Raw genomic sequence first — 16,284 nt, forward strand, 5'->3', positions numbered from 1 at the left:
AGGTTGTCGTAAGACAAGGCTGCATGAAGTGTGAACTGGAGCATTCTTGGATCCACAAAAAAAAAGGTTTTTGGGGAATGCGGGCATCGATCCCACTACCTATAGCATGCTAAGCAAACACAATACCAATTGATCAAATTCCCCAGCTGTTTGGAATTGCCACAAGGAGCAACCAAGAGTGTCCAGTCTTGTCAGGCTATGCTGTTGGTGGACTTGTTAGTTTGTGCTCCAGCACTTGCAGAGGCTCTGTGCATCTCAACAACTGTGCTCTGTAGCCAGCGGCCGGTTAGCTCAGTTGGTTAGGGTGTGTGATACGCTGCTCTCTGAAAGTAAGTAATGTCTTTCTTTTTCATCTGACATTGTGACATCAGTGTTACATGAGAGTTTCTTGTCATTGTTACATGACAGTTTCTTGTCATTGTTTACATGACAGTAGGTTGTCGTAAGAAAAGGCTGCATGAAGTGTGAACTGGAGTTTTCTTGGATCCATGAAAGAATTTGCTTTTGGAGAATGCAGGCATCGATCCCACTACCTCACGCATGCAAAGCATTTGAGCTAATTCCCCAGCCGTTTGGAATTTCCGCAAGAAGCAACCTAGAGGGTCCAGTCTTGTCAGGCTATGCTGTTGGTGGACTTGTTTGTTTACGTGCCAGCACTTGCAGAGGCTCGGTGCATTTCAACAATTGAGCAAAGTAGCAAATGGCAGGTTACCTCAGTTGGTTAGAGTGTGGTGCTAATAACGCCAAGGTCATGGGTTTGATCCCCGTAATGGCTATGATGTACATTTTGAGTGTCAAAGTTGTGAGTCACATGCATGTGAATTGTCAAGGGTGCCACAGAAATAAAATTAGTGAATTGCCGAAATAGCTCAGTTGGGAGAGCGTTAGACTGAAAATCTAAAGGTCCCTAGTTCGATCCCGAATTTCGGCATTTGTATTTGTTGTTTCGTCATGCTCTGGCTTCAAGGAAACTATCCACAGCTTTGTTTGTGGGCCTCAATGGTGTGTGCTACGCTGCTCCTCTGAAAGTAAGTAATTTCTTGCTTTTTCATCTGACATTTTGACATCAGTGTTACAGGAAAGTTGCTTGTCATTGTTACATGACAGTAGGTTGTCGTAAGACAAGGCTGCATGAAGTGTGAACTGGAGCATTCTTGGATCCACAAAAAAAACGTTTTTGGGGAATGCGGGCATCGATCCCACTACCTATAGCATGCTAAGCAAACACAATACCAATTGATCAAATTCCCCAGCTGTTTGGAATTGCCACAAGGAGCAACCAAGAGGGTCCAGTCTTGTCAGGCTATGCTGTTGGTGGACTTGTTTGCTTGTGCTCCAGCACTTGCAGAGGCTCTGTGCATCTCAACAACTGTGCTCTGTAGCCAGCGGCCGGTTAGCTCAGTTGGTTAGGGTGTGTGATACGCTGCTCTCTGAAAGTAAGTCATGTCTTTCTTTTTCATCTGACATTGTGACATCAGTGTTACATGAGAGTTTCTTGTCATTGTTACATGACAGTTTCTTGTCATTGTTTACATGACGGTAGGTTGTCGTAAGAAAAGGCTGCATGAAGTGTGAACTGGAGTTTTCTTGGATCCATGAAAGAATTTGCTTTTGGAGAATGCAGGCATCGATCCCACTACCTCACGCATGCAAAGCATTTGAGCTAATTCCCCAGCCGTTTGGAATTTCCGCAAGAAGCAACCTAGAGGGTCCAGTCTTGTCAGGCTATGCTGTTGGTGGACTTGTTTGTTTACGTGCCAGCACTTGCAGAGGCTCGGTGCATTTCAACAATTGAGCAAAATAGCAAATGGCAGGTTAGCTCAGTTGGTTAGAGTGTGGTGCTAATAATGCCAAGGTCATGGGTTTGATCCCCGTACTGGCTATGATGTACATTTTGAGTGTCAAAGTTGTGAGTCACATGCATGTGAATTGTCAAGGGTGCCACAGAAATAAAATTACTGAGTTGCCGAAATAGCTCAGTTGGGAGAGCGTTAGACTGAAGATCTAAAGGTCCCTAGTTCGATCCCGGGTTTCGGCATTTGTATTTGTTCTGGTTTCAAGGAGACTATCCACAGCTTTGTTTGTGGGCCTCAATGGCGTGTGCTACGCTGCTCCTCTGTAAGTAACTTCTTGCTTTTTCATCTGACATTTTGACATCAGTGTTACAGGAAAGTTGCTTGTCATTGTTACATGACAGTAGGTTGTCGTAAGACAAGGCTGCATGAAGTGTGAACTGGAGCTTTCTTGGATCCACAAAAAAAAATGTTTTTGGGGAATGCGGGCATCGATCCCACTACCTATAGCATGCTAAGCAAACACAACACCAATTGATCAAATTCCCCAGCTGTTTGGAATTGCCACAAAGAGCAACCAAGAGTGTCCAGTCTTGTCAGGCTATGCTGTTGGTGGACTTGTTAGTTTGTGCTCCAGCACTTGCAGAGGCTCGGTGCATCTCAACAACTGTGCTCTGTAGCCAGCGGCCGGTTAGCTCAGTTGGTTAGAGTGTGTGATACGCTGCTCTCTGAAAGTAAGTAATGTCTTTCTTTTTCATCTGACATTGTGACATCAGTGTTACATGAGAGTTTATTTTCATTGTTACATGACAGTTTCTTGTCATTGTTTACATGACAGTAGATTGTCGTAAGACAAGGCTGCATGAAGTGTGAACTGGAGCTTTCTTGGATCCACAAAAAAAATTGTTTTTGGGGAATGTGGGCATTGATCCCACTACCTATAGCATGCTAAGCATTTGAGCTAATTCCCCAGCCGTTTGGAATTTCCGCAAGAAGCAACCTAGAGGGTCCAGTCTTGTCAGGCTATGCTGTTGGTGGACTTGTTTGTTTACGTGCCAGCACTTGCAGAAGCTCGGTGCATTTCAACAATTGAGCAAAATAGCAAATGGCTGGTTAGCTCAGTTGGTTAGAGTGTGGTGCTAATAACGCCAAGGTCATGGGTTCGATCCCCGTACTGGCTATGATGTACATTTTGAGTGTCAAAATTGTGAGTCACATGCATGTGAATTGTCAAGGGTGCCACAGAAATACATTTAGTGAATTGCCGAAATAGCTCATTTGGGAGAGCGTTAGACTGAAGATCTAAAGGTCCCTGGTTCGATCCCGGGCTTCGGAATTTGTATTTGTTCTTTCTTCATGCTCTGGCTTCAAGGAAACTATCCACAGCTTTGTTTGTGGGCCTCAATGGTGTGTGCTACGCTGCTCCTCTGAAAGTAAGTAATTTCTTGCTTTTTCATCTGACATTTTGACATCAGTGTTACAGGGAGGTGCTTGTCATTGTTACATGACAGTAGGTTGTCGTAAGACAAGGCTGCATGAAGTGTGAACTGGAGTTTTCTTGGATCCATGAAAGAATTTGCTTTTGGAGAATGCAGGCATCGATCCCACTACCTCACGCATGCTAAGCATTTGAGCTAATTCCCCAGCCGTTTGGAATTTCCGCAAGAAGCAAACTAGAGGGTCCAGTCTTGTCAGGCTATGCTCTTGGTGGACTTGTTTGTTTACGTGCCAGCACTTGCAGAGGCTCGGTGCATTTCCACAATTGAGCAATATACCAAATGGCCGGTTAGCTCAGTTGGTTAGAGTGTGATGCTAATAACGCCAAGGTCATGGGTTCGATTCCTGTACTGGTTATGATGTACATTTGCAGTGTCAAAATTGTGAGTCACATGCATGTGAATTGTCAAGGGTGCCACAGAAATACATTAAATGAATTGCCGAAATAGCTCAGTTGGGAGAGCGTTAGACTGAAGATCTGAAGGTCCCTGGTTCGATCCCGGGTTTCGGCATTTGTATTTGTTCTGGCTTCAAGGAAACTATCCACAGCTTTGTTTGTGGGCCTCAATGGTGTGTGCTACGCTGCTCCTCTGAAAGTAAGTAATTTCTTGCTTTTTCATCTGACATTTTGACATCAGTGTTACAGGAAAGTTGCTTGTCATTGTTACATGACAGTAGTTTGTCGTAAGACAAGGCTGCATGAAGTGTGAACTGGAGCTTTCTTGGATCCACAAAAAAAATAGTTTTTGGGGAATGCGGGCATCGATCCCACTACCTATAGCATGCTAAGCAAACACAATACCAATTGATCAAATTCCCCAGCTGTTTGGAATTGCCACAAGGAGCAACCAAGGGTGTCCAGTCTTGTCAGGCTATGCTGTTGGTGGACTTGTTCGTTTGTGCTCCAGCACTTGCAGAGGCTCGGTGCATCTCAACAACTGTGCTCTGTAGCCAGCGGCCGGTTAGCTCAGTTGGTTAGAGTGTGTGATACGCTGCTCTCTGAAAGTAAGTAATGTCTTTCTTTTTCATCTGACATTGTGACATCAGGGTTACATGAGAGTTTCTTGTCATTGTTACATGACAGTTTCTTGTCATTGTTTACATGACAGTAGGTTGTCGTAAGACAAGGCTGCATGAAGGCCCGCCATTGAGGCCCGCTATTTTCTCTCTAATGTCTTTCTTTTTCATCTTACATTGTGACATCAGTGTTACATGAGAGTTTCTTGTCATTGTTACATGACAGTTTCTTGTCATTGTTTACATGACAGTAGGTTGTCGTAAGACAAGGCTGCATGAAGTGTGAACTGGAGTTTTCTTGGATCCATGAAAGAATATGCTTTTGGAGAATGCAGGCATCGATCCCACTACCTCACGCATGCAAAGCATTTGAGCTAATTCCCCAGCCGTTTGGAATTTCCGCAAGAAGCAACCTAGAGGGTCCAGTCTTGTCAGGCTATGCTGTTGGTGGACTTGTTTGTTTACTTGCCAGCACTTGCAGAGGCTCGGTGCATTTCAACAATTGAGTAAAATAGCAAATGGCCGGTTAGCTCAATTGGTTAGAGTGTGGTGCTAATAACGCCAAGGTCATGGGTTCGATCCCCGTACTGGCTATGATATACATTTTGAGTGTCAAAATTGTGAGTCACATGCATGTGAATTGTCAAGGGTGCCACAGAAATACATTTAGTGAATTGTCGAAATAGCTCAGTTGGGAGAGCGTTAGACTGAAGATCTAAAGGTCCCTGGTTCGATCCCGGGTTTCGGCATTTGTATTTGTTCTTTCTTCATGCTCTGGCTTCAAGGAAACGATCCACAGCTTTGTTTGTGGGCCTCAATGGTGTGTACTACGCTGCTCCTCTGAAAGTAAGTAATTTCTTGCTTTTTCATCTGACATTTTGACATCAGTGTTACAGGAAAGTTGCTTGTCATTGTTACATGACAGTAGGTTGTCGTAAGACAAGGCTGCATGAAGTGTGAACTGGAGCTTTCTTGGATCCACAAAAAAAATTGTTTTTGGGGAATGCGGGCATCGATCCCACTACCTGTAGCATGCTAAGCAAACACAATACCAATTGATCAAATTCCCCAGCTGTTTGGAATTGCCACAAGGAGCAACCAAGAGTGTCCAGTCTTGTCAGGCTATGCTGTTGGTGGACTTGTTAGTTTGTGCTCCAGCACTTGCAGAGGCTCGGTGCATCTCAACAACTGTGCTCTGTAGCCAGCGGCCGGTTAGCTCAGTTGGTCAGAGTGTGTGATACGCTGCTCTCTGAAAGTAAGTAATGTCTTTCTTTTTCATCTGACATTGTGACATCAGGGTTACATGAGAGTTTCTTGTCATTGTTACATGACAGTTTCTTGTCATTGTTTACATGACAGTAGGTTGTCGTAAGACAAGGCTGCATGAAGTGTGAACTGGAGCTTTCTTGGATCCACAAAAAAAAATGTTTTGGGGGAATGCGGGCATCGATCCCACTACCTATAGCATGCTAAGCAAACACAATACCAATTGATCAAATTCCCCAGCTGTTTGGAATTGCCACAAGGAGCAACCAAGAGTGTCCAGTCTTGTCAGGCTATGCTGTTGGTGGACTTGTTAGTTTGTGCTCCAGCACTTGCAGAGGCTCGGTGCATCTCAACAACTGTGCTCTGTAGCCAGCGGCCGGTTAGCTCAGTTGGTTAGAGTGTGTGATACGCTGCTCTCTGAAAGTAAGTAATGTCTGTCTTTTTCATCTGACATTGTGACATCAGGGTTACATGAGAGTTTCTTGTCATTGTTACATGACAGTTTCTTGTCATTGTTTACATGACAGTAGGTTGTCGTAAGACAAGGCTGCATGAAGGCCCGCCATTGAGGCCCGCTATTTTCTCTCTAATGTCTTTCTTTTTCATCTGACATTTTGACATCAGTGTTACATGAGAGTTTCTTGTCATTGTTACATGACAGTTTCTTGTCATTGTTTACATGACAGTAGGTTGTCGTAAGACAAGGCTGCATGAAGTGTGAACTGGAGTTTTCTTGGATCCTTGAAAGAATATGCTTTTGGAGAATGCAAGCATCGATCCCACTACCTCACGCATGCAAAGCATTTGAGCTAATTCCCCAGCCGTTTGGAATTTCCGCAAGAAGCAACCTAGAGGGTCCAGTCTTGTCAGGCTATGCTGTTGGTGGACTTGTTTGTTTACGTGCCAGCACTTGCAGAGGCTCGGTGCATTTCCACAATTGAGCAAAATACCAAATTGCCGGTTTGCTCAGTTGGTTAGAGTGTGATGCTAATAACGCCAAGGTCATGGGTTCGATCCCTGTACTGGTTATGATGTACATTTTGAGTGTCAAAATTGTGAGGCACATGCATGTGAATTGTCAAGGGTTCCACAGAAATACATTTAGTGAATTGCCAAAATAGCTGAGTTGGGAGAGCGTTAGACTGAAGATCTAAAGGTCCCTGGTTCGATCCCGGGTTTTGGCATTTGTATTTGTTCTTTCTTCATGCTCTGGCTTCAAGGAAACTATCCACAGCTTTGTTTGTGGGCCTCAATGGTGTGTGCTACGCTGCTCCTCTGAAAGTAAGTAATTTCTTGCTTTTTCATCTGACATTTTGACATCAGTGTTACAGGAAAGTTGCTTGTCATTGTTACATGACAGTAGGTTGTCGTAAGACAAAGCTGCATGAAGTGTGAACTGGAGCTTTCTTGGATCCACAAAAAAAAATGTTTTTGGGGAATGCGGGCATCGATCCCACTACCTATAGCATGCTAAGCAAACACAATACCAATTGATCAAATTCCCCAGCTGTTTGGAATTGCCACAAGGAGCAACCAAGAGTGTCCAGTCTTGTCAGGCTATGCTGTTGGTGGACTTGTTAGTTTGTGCTCCAGCACTTGCAGAGGCTCTGTGCATCTCAACAACTGTGCTCTGTAGCCAGCGGCCGGTTAGCTCAGTTGGTTAGGGTGTGTGATACGCTGCTCTCTGAAAGTAAGTAATGTCTTTCTTTTTCATCTGACATTGTGACATCAGTGTTACATGAGAGTTTCTTATCATTGTTACATGACAGTAGGTTGTCGTAAGACAAGGCTGTGTGAACTGGAGTTTTCTTGGATCCATGAAAGAATTTGCTTGTGGAGAATGCAGGCATCGATCCCAGTACCTCACGCATGCTAAGCATTTGAGCTAATTCCCCAGCCGTTTGGAATTTCCGCAAGAAGCAACCTAGAGGGTCCAGTCTTGTCAGGCTATGCTGTTGGTGGACTTGTTTGTTTACGTGCCAGCACTTGCAGAGGCTCGGTGCATTTCCACAATTGAGCAAAATACCAAATTGCCGGTTTGCTCAGTTGGTTAGAGTGTGATGCTAATAACGCCAAGGTCATGGGTTCGATCCCTGTACTGGTTATGATGTACATTTTGAGTGTCAAAATTGTGAGGCACATGCATGTGAATTGTCAAGGGTGCCACAGAAATACATTTAGTGAATTTCCGAAATAGCTGAGTTGGGAGAGTATTAGACTGAAGATCTAAAGGTCCCTGGTTCGATCCTGGGTTTTGGCATTTGTATTTGTTCTTTCTTCATGCTCTGGCTTCAAGGAAACTATCCACAACTTTGTTTGTGGGCCTCAATGGTGTGTGCTACGCTGCTCCTCTGAAAGTAAGTCATTTCTTGCTTTTTCATCTGACATTTTGACATCAGTGTTACAGGAAAGTTGCTTGTCATTGTTACATGACAGTAGGTTGTCGTAAGACAAAGCTGCATGAAGTGTGAACTGGAGCTTTCTTGGATCCACAAAAAAAAATGTTTTTGGGGAATGCGGGCATCGATCCCACTACCTATAGCATGCTAAGCAAACACAATACCAATTGATCAAATTCCCCAGCTGTTTGGAATTGCCACAAGGAGCAACCAAGAGTGTCCAGTCTTGTCAGGCTATGATGTTGGTGGACTTGTTAGTTTGTGCTCCAGCACTTGCAGAGGCTCTGTGCATCTCAACAACTGTGCTCTGTAGCCAGCGGCCGGTTAGCTCAGTTGGTTAGGGTGTGTGATACGCTGCTCTCTGAAAGTAAGTAATGTCTTTCTTTTTCATCTGACATTGTGACATCAGTGTTACATGAGAGTTTCTTGTCATTGTTACATGACAGTTTCTTGTCATTGTTTACATGACAGTAGGTTGTCGTAAGACAAGGCTGCATGAAGTGTGAACAGGAGTTTTCTTTGATCCATGAAAGAATATGCTTTTGGAGAATGCAGGCATCGATCCCACTACCTCACGCATGCAAAGCATTTGAGCTAATTCCCCAGCCGTTTGGAATTTCCGCAAGAAGCAACCTAGAGGGTCCAGTCTTGTCAGGCTATGCTGTTGGTGGACTTGTTTGTTTACTTGCCAGCACTTGCAGAGGCTCGGTGCATTTCAACAATTGAGTAAAATAGGAAATGGCCGGTTAGCTCAATTGGTTAGAGTGTGGTGCTAATAACGCCAAGGTCATGGGTTCGATCCCCGTACTGGCTATGATATACATTTTGAGTGTCAAAATTGTGAGTCACATGCATGTGAATTGTCAAGGGTGCCACAGAAATACATTTAGTGAATTGCCGAAATAGCTCAGTTGGGAGAGCGTTAGACTGAAGATCTAAAGGTCCCTGGTTCAATCCCGGGTTTCGGCATTTGTATTTGTTCTTTCTTCATGCTCTGGCTTCAAGGAAACGATCCACAGCTTTGTTTGTGGGCCTCAATGGTGTGTACTACGCTGCTCCTCTGAAAGTAAGTAATTTCTTGCTTTTTCATCTGACATTTTGACATCAGTGTTACAGGAAAGTTGCTTGTCATTGTTACATGACAGTAGGTTGTCGTAAGACAAGGCTGCATGAAGTGTGAACTGGAGCTTTCTTGGATCCACAAAAAAAAATATTTTGTGGAATGCGGGCATCGATCCCACTACCTATAGCATGCTAAGCAAACACAATACCAATTGATCAAATTCCCCAGCTGTTTGGAATTGCCACAAGGAGCAACCAAGAGTGTCCAGTCTTGTCAGGCTATGCTGTTGGTGGACTTGTTAGTTTGTGCTCCAGCACTTGCAGAGGCTCGGTGCATCTCAACAACTGTGCTCTGTAGCCAGCGGCCGGTTAGCTCAGTTGGTTAGAGTGTGTGATACGCTGCTCTCTGAAAGTAAGTAATGTCTTTCTTTTTCATCTGACATTGTGACATCAGTGTTACATGAGAGTTTCTTGTCATTGTTACATGACAGTAGGTTGTCGTAAGACAAGGCTGCATGAAGTGTGAACTGGAGTTTTCTTGGATCCATGTAAGGGAATACCCCCCTGAATTGGACAAAAATGAATGGCTAGATATTGGCATTGGACAAACCATATACACGATGTCCAATAGGCGTTTATTCGTGCAAAGTATATGGCAAATGCCATATGGCAATTGCCAATTGTAACACCTCAAAAATCAAACAGGGGGCGAGTGCGCTCCACCGGGGTTTTTCAAATTGGAAATGCAACCCAAGTCAACATCCAAAAGCAAAATTTTGAAAAAAGGATTTTTTTTCCCAAAACTTATCACCCCTTAAAAAAAGTGCTTTCTGGGACGTTTTTCGAAATTCTTTCGCTTTTTTTGTCAATTACACATGTATAAGAACTTTATCAACATACTTTAGTCATACTTTATTATAATTTTTTTTTTTTTTTTTACTTGTGCATAAGGCATATGTTTTCTCCATTTGGAATATGATTTCATAGGAAGTCAAAAGTCAAAAGTCAAAAATGTCAAAATTTTATAAAAAACTTCACACACCCTTAAAAAAGTGCTTTCTGGACCGTTTTTCAAAATTCTTTCGAATTTTGTGTCAATTACACACGTATAAGAACTGTATCAACATACTTTATTCGTATTTTATTATCATCATTTTTTTTTTTTTTTTTTACTTGTGCATAAGGCATATGTTTTCTCCATTTGGAATATGATTTCATAGGAAGTCAAAAGTCAAAAGTCAAAAATGTCAACATTTGGTAAAAAACTTCACACATCCTTAAAAAAGTGCTTTCTGGACCGTTTTTCAAAATTCTTTCGAATTTTGTGTCAATTACACACGTATAAGAACTGTATCAACATACTTTATTCGTATTTTATTATCATAATTTTTTTATTTTTTTTACTTGTGCATAAGGCATATGTTTTGTCCATTTGCAATATGATTTAATAGGATGTCAAAAGTCGAAAATGTGATTTTTTTTTTAAACTTTAAAAACTAAAAAAAGTGCTTTCTGGACCGTTTTTCGAAATTGTTTCGATTTTAAGACAATTAATCATGTGTAAGAAGTGTATGAATATACTTTTGTAAAATGTTTTATCATAATTTTATTTTTTTTACTTGTGCATAAGGAATATGATTTGTCCATTTGCAATATGATTTCATAGGAAGTCAAAAGTCAAAGTCAAAAGTCAATTTTTTGGGGGGCCAACATTGACTGAACTGATGAACTCGGGACGGCCGGGCAGTGATAGTTGTTCATTTCCATCACTCGTTGTGTTGATTTCATCATGTCCATTTGGTGATGTTTTTTCACTATAGAATCATATTGCAAATGCGCGTGCAACTGGTAACCGGAAAAAAAAAATGATGATTTCATTATGTCCATTTGTTTATGTTTCCTTACTTTTTCAAAGTCACTGTGCATTTGCAATATGTTTTAATGGGCAGGTACCATCACGAATTTGTCATGCTATAAAAATCCTGCAGGAATGTGAAATTGACTGGCCGGATGAACTCGGGATGGCTTTGCAGTGATTCTGGGTCATCTCAATCGCTCGTTTGGGTTGATTTCAGAATGTCGCTTTTGGTGATGTTTTTTCACTATAGAATCATATTGCAAATGCACGTGCAACTGGTCACCTCAAAAAAAAAAAAAAATTTTTTTTTTGTTTATGTTTCCTTACTTTTTCAAAGTCACTGTGCATTTGCAATATGTTTCAATGGGCAGGTACCATCACGAATTGGTCATGCTATAAAAATCCTGCAGGAATGTGAAATTGACTGGCCCGATGAACTCGGGATGGCTTTGCAGTGATTCTGGGTCATCTCAATCGCTCGTTTGGGTTGATTTCAGAACGTCGCATTTGGTGATGTTTTTTCACTATAGAATCATATTGCAAATGCACGTGCAACTGGTCACCCAAAAATAAAAAAAAATTGTTTATGTTTCCTTCCTTTTTCAAAGTCACTGTGCATTTGCAATATGTTTTAATGGGCAGGTACCATCACGAATTGGTCATGCTATAAAAATCCTGCAGGAATGTGAAATTGACTGGCCCGATGAACTCGGGTTGGCTTTTCAGTGATTCTGGGTCATCTCAATCGCTCGTTTGGGTTGATTTCAGAATGTCGCATTTGGTGATGTTTTTTCACTATAGAATCATATTGCAAATGCACGTGCAACTGGTCACCCAAAAATAAAAAAAAATTGTTTATGTTTCCTTCCTTTTTCAAAGTCACTGTGCATTTGCAATATGTTTTAATGGGCAGGTACCATCACCAATTGGTCATGCTATAAAAATCCTGCAGGAATGTGAAATTGACTGGCCCGATGAACTCGGGATGGCTTTGCAGTGATTCTGGTTCATCTCAATCGCTCGTTAGGGTTGATTTCAGAATGTCGCTTTTGGTGATGGTACCTCACTGTTTAAACATATTGCAAATGTACAAGAGTCAAGTGGACAAGAGTCCATCAGTCAATTAGATATCATTCTGACACCAAACTGATACAAACTGACACCAAACCCACTTTTTCCAACTCGTTTAGTAGCCAACTATTACATACTTCAGAGCTGGCCAAAAATTCACAACGCCTTCGGTTCAAACCATAAAAAAACCATAAAACACGTAGTTACGTTCTAGCTGCGGGTCCATTTCTTATGTTATGTGTTGGACTAGCTGAGGCGACCCCGAATCCCAAGTTTCGGCTCGATAGGTCATTTGGTGTCCGAGAAAAACCCTAATTGGTGCTGAAAATCCACTTTTTTCCATGCCTTGCTACAGGGTCCTTGAACGAGCTATCGGACAGATACGTTGGGGTCCGTCTCTATGGGCCGAGCCGGTTTCAATGCACCTAGCCTTGCGTCTCTGAGACTTTTCTAAACGTCGTCATTTTCGTAATGGTCAAAATGAATTGAAGGTATTGCAAATGTACGAGGCTGTTTCTCGGTCCGAGAACCGTCTAGAGCCACGTAACTCACCACGTACCATCGACCGGAGGTCTAGAACAGGTTTCTAAAGTTTCGGAACTCTAGGTCTGACGGTTCTTTTTTAGCTCCAACAAGGCTAACTATTGCAGCCAATGTCTGTCTCTACGCACCCCAATACGTCCCTCCATCCAAGTTGTGTTTTAGTGTGATTTTTTTTTCCTTTGATTTTTTGGGGGAAAATGACTGATTTACAGTTCATGGGGGTTGCCTAATCACATATATGAAGTTTTGGACAGATCTGACTTTTTTAACCCTTCGAAACAGCCCCTGAGACACCAATTATGGCACTTCCGGTTGGCACAGGAAGCTATAAATCAACACATATCCTCATTGGGGTATGCTGTTACAGAATCCTGAGTTTTAAGTTCTTACGTTAAGAATTGACTGATTTACACAGGGTTGAATGCACTATGTCTATCAAACTGCAGACAGGGTATGGGTAAACACTTTTAGGGTGATTTTAACCACTTCCGGTTGGTCCAGGAAGCTTAGAATCAACACAGGTAGACCTCATAGTGGCCTGATGGACTAGTACCGAAGACAGGTTCATACGGCATTCATAACCCATATAGACTTCAGGTTGAAATTAGGGGTGCAGGCAATGTATTCCTATGGGGAGAGATTACACTGTAATCTGTGAGATCAAAAAACACTGTTTTACTGTTAAGGGTTAATGCCACACGGTCAAGGTTAGGCTTGCACGGATCAAGAGGACCTTAGGAACATTCCTGTGGTGGAATTTGTCTTCTCACCCTAACGGTTCTCTCACTCTCACCCAAAATCAAATGACATTGTGGGGCAGGCTACATTTTGGGCCTACTTTCTAATGGTCGCTGCGCCTAGACCGAGCGAGCTACGGTCAAGAGGGATATCTCGTTGAACTCGGCACGGCCTAGGGATTATGGTAATGCCATTTCCTGCTCTCTGTGTCTTTAAGCACCGCACTTTATCACTCCATCCTTCCTGTGTGTGTGTGAGGGAGGTTTTCTTTGACATCTGTTGGGAGAAATTACTGATTTACAGTTCAGAAGGGTTATCTAGTCACACATATGACATTTTGGAGAGATCAGACTTTTTTAACCCCTCGAAACAGCCCCTGAGACACCAATTATGGCACTTCCGGTTGGCACAGGAAGCTATAAGTTAACACATATCTTGGTTGACATAGCCACTTACAGAATCCTGAGTTTTAAGTCTTTACGTTAAGAATTGACTGATCTACACAGGGTTGAATGCACTATGTCTATCAAACTGCAGGCAGTGTATGGGTATACACTTTTAGGGTGATTTTAACCACTTCCGGTTGCTCCAGGAAGCTTAGATTCGACACAGGTAGACCTCATAGTGGCCTGATGGACTGTCTTAGAAGACAGGTTCATAAGGCATTCATAACCCACATAGGCTTCAGGTTGAATTTAGAGGTGCAGGCAATGTATTCCTATGGGGAGAGAAGTCAAAGCAAGCTGTTTCAAGTAAACACCTTCTTTTTACTGTGAAGGGTTAATGCCACACGGTCAAGGTTAGGCTTGCACGGATCGGGAGGACCTCAGGAACGAATTGTGCTTCTCACCCTAACGGTTCTCTCACTGCCACCCAAAATCAAATGACATTGTGGGGCAGGCTTCATTTTGGGCCTTCTTTTTTTCAAGTTCGCTGCACTCAGAACGAGCTACGGTCAAGCGGGGCGTCTCGTTGAACTCGGCACAGTCTGGAGACTATGGTGATGCCATTTTTTGTGTTGATTTCAGAATGACATTTTGGTGATGGTCCCTCTCCGTTTAAACATATTGCAAATGCACAAAAGTCAACTAGCAAGTCAGTGTCCATCAGTCAATTAGATGTCATTATGACACCAAACGGATATCAATTGACACCAAACCCACTTTTTCCTACTCATTTAGAAGCCAACTATCACATATGTCAGAGCAGGCCCATAATTCACAGCGCCTTTAGTTTAAAACATAATAAAAAGGTAAAACACATAGTTACGTTCTAGCTGCGGGTCCAGTTCGGACATTATGTGAAGTCCTATGTGAGGCGACCCCGAATCCCGAGTTTCGGCTCGATAGGTCATTTGGTGTCCGAGAAAAACCCTAACTGGTGCTGAAAATCCACTTTTTTCCATACCTTGCTACAGGGTCCTTGAACGAGCTATCGGACAGAAACGTTGGGGTCCGTCTCTATGGGCCGAGCCGGTTTCAATGCACCTAGCCTTGCGTCTCTGAGACTTTTCTAAACGTCGTCATTTTCGTAATGGTCAAAATGAATTGAAGGTATTACAAATGTACGAGGCTGTTTCTCGGTCCGAGAACCGTCTAGAGCCACGTAACTCACTACGTACCATCGACCGGAGGTCTAGAACAGGTTTCTAAAGTTTCGGAACTCTAGGTCTGACGGTTCTTTTTTAGCTCCAACAAATCTAACTATTGCAGCCACTGTCTGTCTCTACGCACCCCAATACGTCCCTCCATCCAAGTTGTGTTTTAGTGTGATTTTTTTTTCCTTAGATTTTTTTGGGGAAAAATGACTGATTTACAGTTCATGGGGGTTGCCTAATCACATATATGAAGTTTTGGACAGATCAGACTTTTTTAACCCTTCGAAACAGCCCCTGAGACACCAATTATGGCACTTCCGGTTGGCACAGGAAGCTATAAGTCACCACATATCCTCATTGGGGTATGCTTTTACATAATCCTGAGTTTTAAGTCTTTACGTTAAGAACTGAGTTATTTACGGAGGGTTTAGTGTGTGTGTGTTATTTCAGAAAATCATAGAAAATCACAGAAATCTCGCAGAGCTCCGCAGCACACTTTAAAAAGATTCGTATGAACACCCTGCAACTGGATCTGTAACCGTTGAAAAAAAAAAACGCCTATTTGTGACCATCAACAAGTTGTCATTGTTCCGTTTCTCTTAAATGACGATAGATAAATGGCTGGTTCTTTTTTTATTGACACCGGAGGCTCCTTGACTTTGACCTGAAGTGGAAAAATAATTTCTCTACTTCCATTTTGGACCTTTAATCCCAGAAAAACGGCCATAACTCAAAAACCGTCGAGGCCTAGACGCCATCTTGTTCGGGGCCAACTGCCCATTATGCCAAACCTACGCTCACCAAGTTTCGGCTTCAAAATATTTTCCGTTTTCGAGATAAGGCCCCGTCGTGATTTGTGATGTTTTGCCAAATTGCCATATGATTCCGTATGCCCTCTTGTGGGAATTTCCGGGATAGCGGAAAAATGGTCCAAAACTTGTTTATTTTATAAAACGGAAACCGAATGTCCGACAAAGTTCATTTGATGACTTCCCGGTAGGTCTGGCCCTACCGCACAGCCCGACGCCGACCGCAAATTTTACAAATGTTTTCGGACGTCTAGTAAGGGACCGTACATTTGCAATATGGACTTTTTCACTGATCATACACGAAATGCCGAAATGTTCCCTTATGTATGAAAGAATTTGCTTTTGGAGAATGCAGGCATCGATCCCACTACCTCACGCATGCAAAGCATTTGAGCTAATTCCCCAGCCGTTTGGAATTTCCGCAAGAAGCAACCTAAAGGGTCCAGTCTTGTCAGGCTATGCTGTTGGTGGACTTGTTTGTTTACGTGCCAGCACTTGCAGAGGCTCGGTGCATTTCAACAATTGAGCAAAATAGCAAATGGCCGGTTAGCTCAGTTGGTTAGAGTGTGGTGCTAATAACGCCAAGGTCATGGGTTTGATCCCCGTACTGGCTATGATGTACATTATGAGTGTC

General features: G+C 42.7%; 9 non-coding genes across 9 annotated transcripts; all 9 read left to right on the forward strand.

Annotated features, from left to right (window-relative positions):
* The first annotated feature begins 1,965 nt into the window (after positions 1-1,965).
* trnaf-gaa (transfer RNA phenylalanine (anticodon GAA)) lies at positions 1,966-2,038 on the forward strand. The gene has a single exon. It is a non-coding gene; the product is annotated as a tRNA-Phe (tRNA).
* An 862-nt stretch (positions 2,039-2,900) lies between these two features.
* Positions 2,901-2,974, forward strand: trnai-aau (transfer RNA isoleucine (anticodon AAU)). The gene has a single exon. It is a non-coding gene; the product is annotated as a tRNA-Ile (tRNA).
* A 755-nt stretch (positions 2,975-3,729) lies between these two features.
* trnaf-gaa (transfer RNA phenylalanine (anticodon GAA)) lies at positions 3,730-3,802 on the forward strand. The gene has a single exon. It is a non-coding gene; the product is annotated as a tRNA-Phe (tRNA).
* A 1,025-nt stretch (positions 3,803-4,827) lies between these two features.
* Positions 4,828-4,901, forward strand: trnai-aau (transfer RNA isoleucine (anticodon AAU)). The gene has a single exon. It is a non-coding gene; the product is annotated as a tRNA-Ile (tRNA).
* Positions 4,902-4,983: 82 nt separating this feature from the next.
* Positions 4,984-5,056, forward strand: trnaf-gaa (transfer RNA phenylalanine (anticodon GAA)). Its single transcript has one exon. It is a non-coding gene; the product is annotated as a tRNA-Phe (tRNA).
* Positions 5,057-6,684: 1,628 nt separating this feature from the next.
* On the forward strand, positions 6,685-6,757 carry trnaf-gaa (transfer RNA phenylalanine (anticodon GAA)). Its single transcript has one exon. It is a non-coding gene; the product is annotated as a tRNA-Phe (tRNA).
* Positions 6,758-8,712: 1,955 nt separating this feature from the next.
* trnai-aau (transfer RNA isoleucine (anticodon AAU)) lies at positions 8,713-8,786 on the forward strand. Its single transcript has one exon. It is a non-coding gene; the product is annotated as a tRNA-Ile (tRNA).
* Positions 8,787-8,868: 82 nt separating this feature from the next.
* On the forward strand, positions 8,869-8,941 carry trnaf-gaa (transfer RNA phenylalanine (anticodon GAA)). The gene has a single exon. It is a non-coding gene; the product is annotated as a tRNA-Phe (tRNA).
* A 7,249-nt stretch (positions 8,942-16,190) lies between these two features.
* Positions 16,191-16,264, forward strand: trnai-aau (transfer RNA isoleucine (anticodon AAU)). Its single transcript has one exon. It is a non-coding gene; the product is annotated as a tRNA-Ile (tRNA).
* Positions 16,265-16,284: the final 20 nt, after the last annotated feature.

This window comes from Oncorhynchus clarkii, chromosome 20, assembly GCF_045791955.1.
Source record: "Oncorhynchus clarkii lewisi isolate Uvic-CL-2024 chromosome 20, UVic_Ocla_1.0, whole genome shotgun sequence".
In the NCBI taxonomy this organism is placed as follows: Eukaryota; Metazoa; Chordata; class Actinopteri; order Salmoniformes; family Salmonidae; genus Oncorhynchus; species Oncorhynchus clarkii.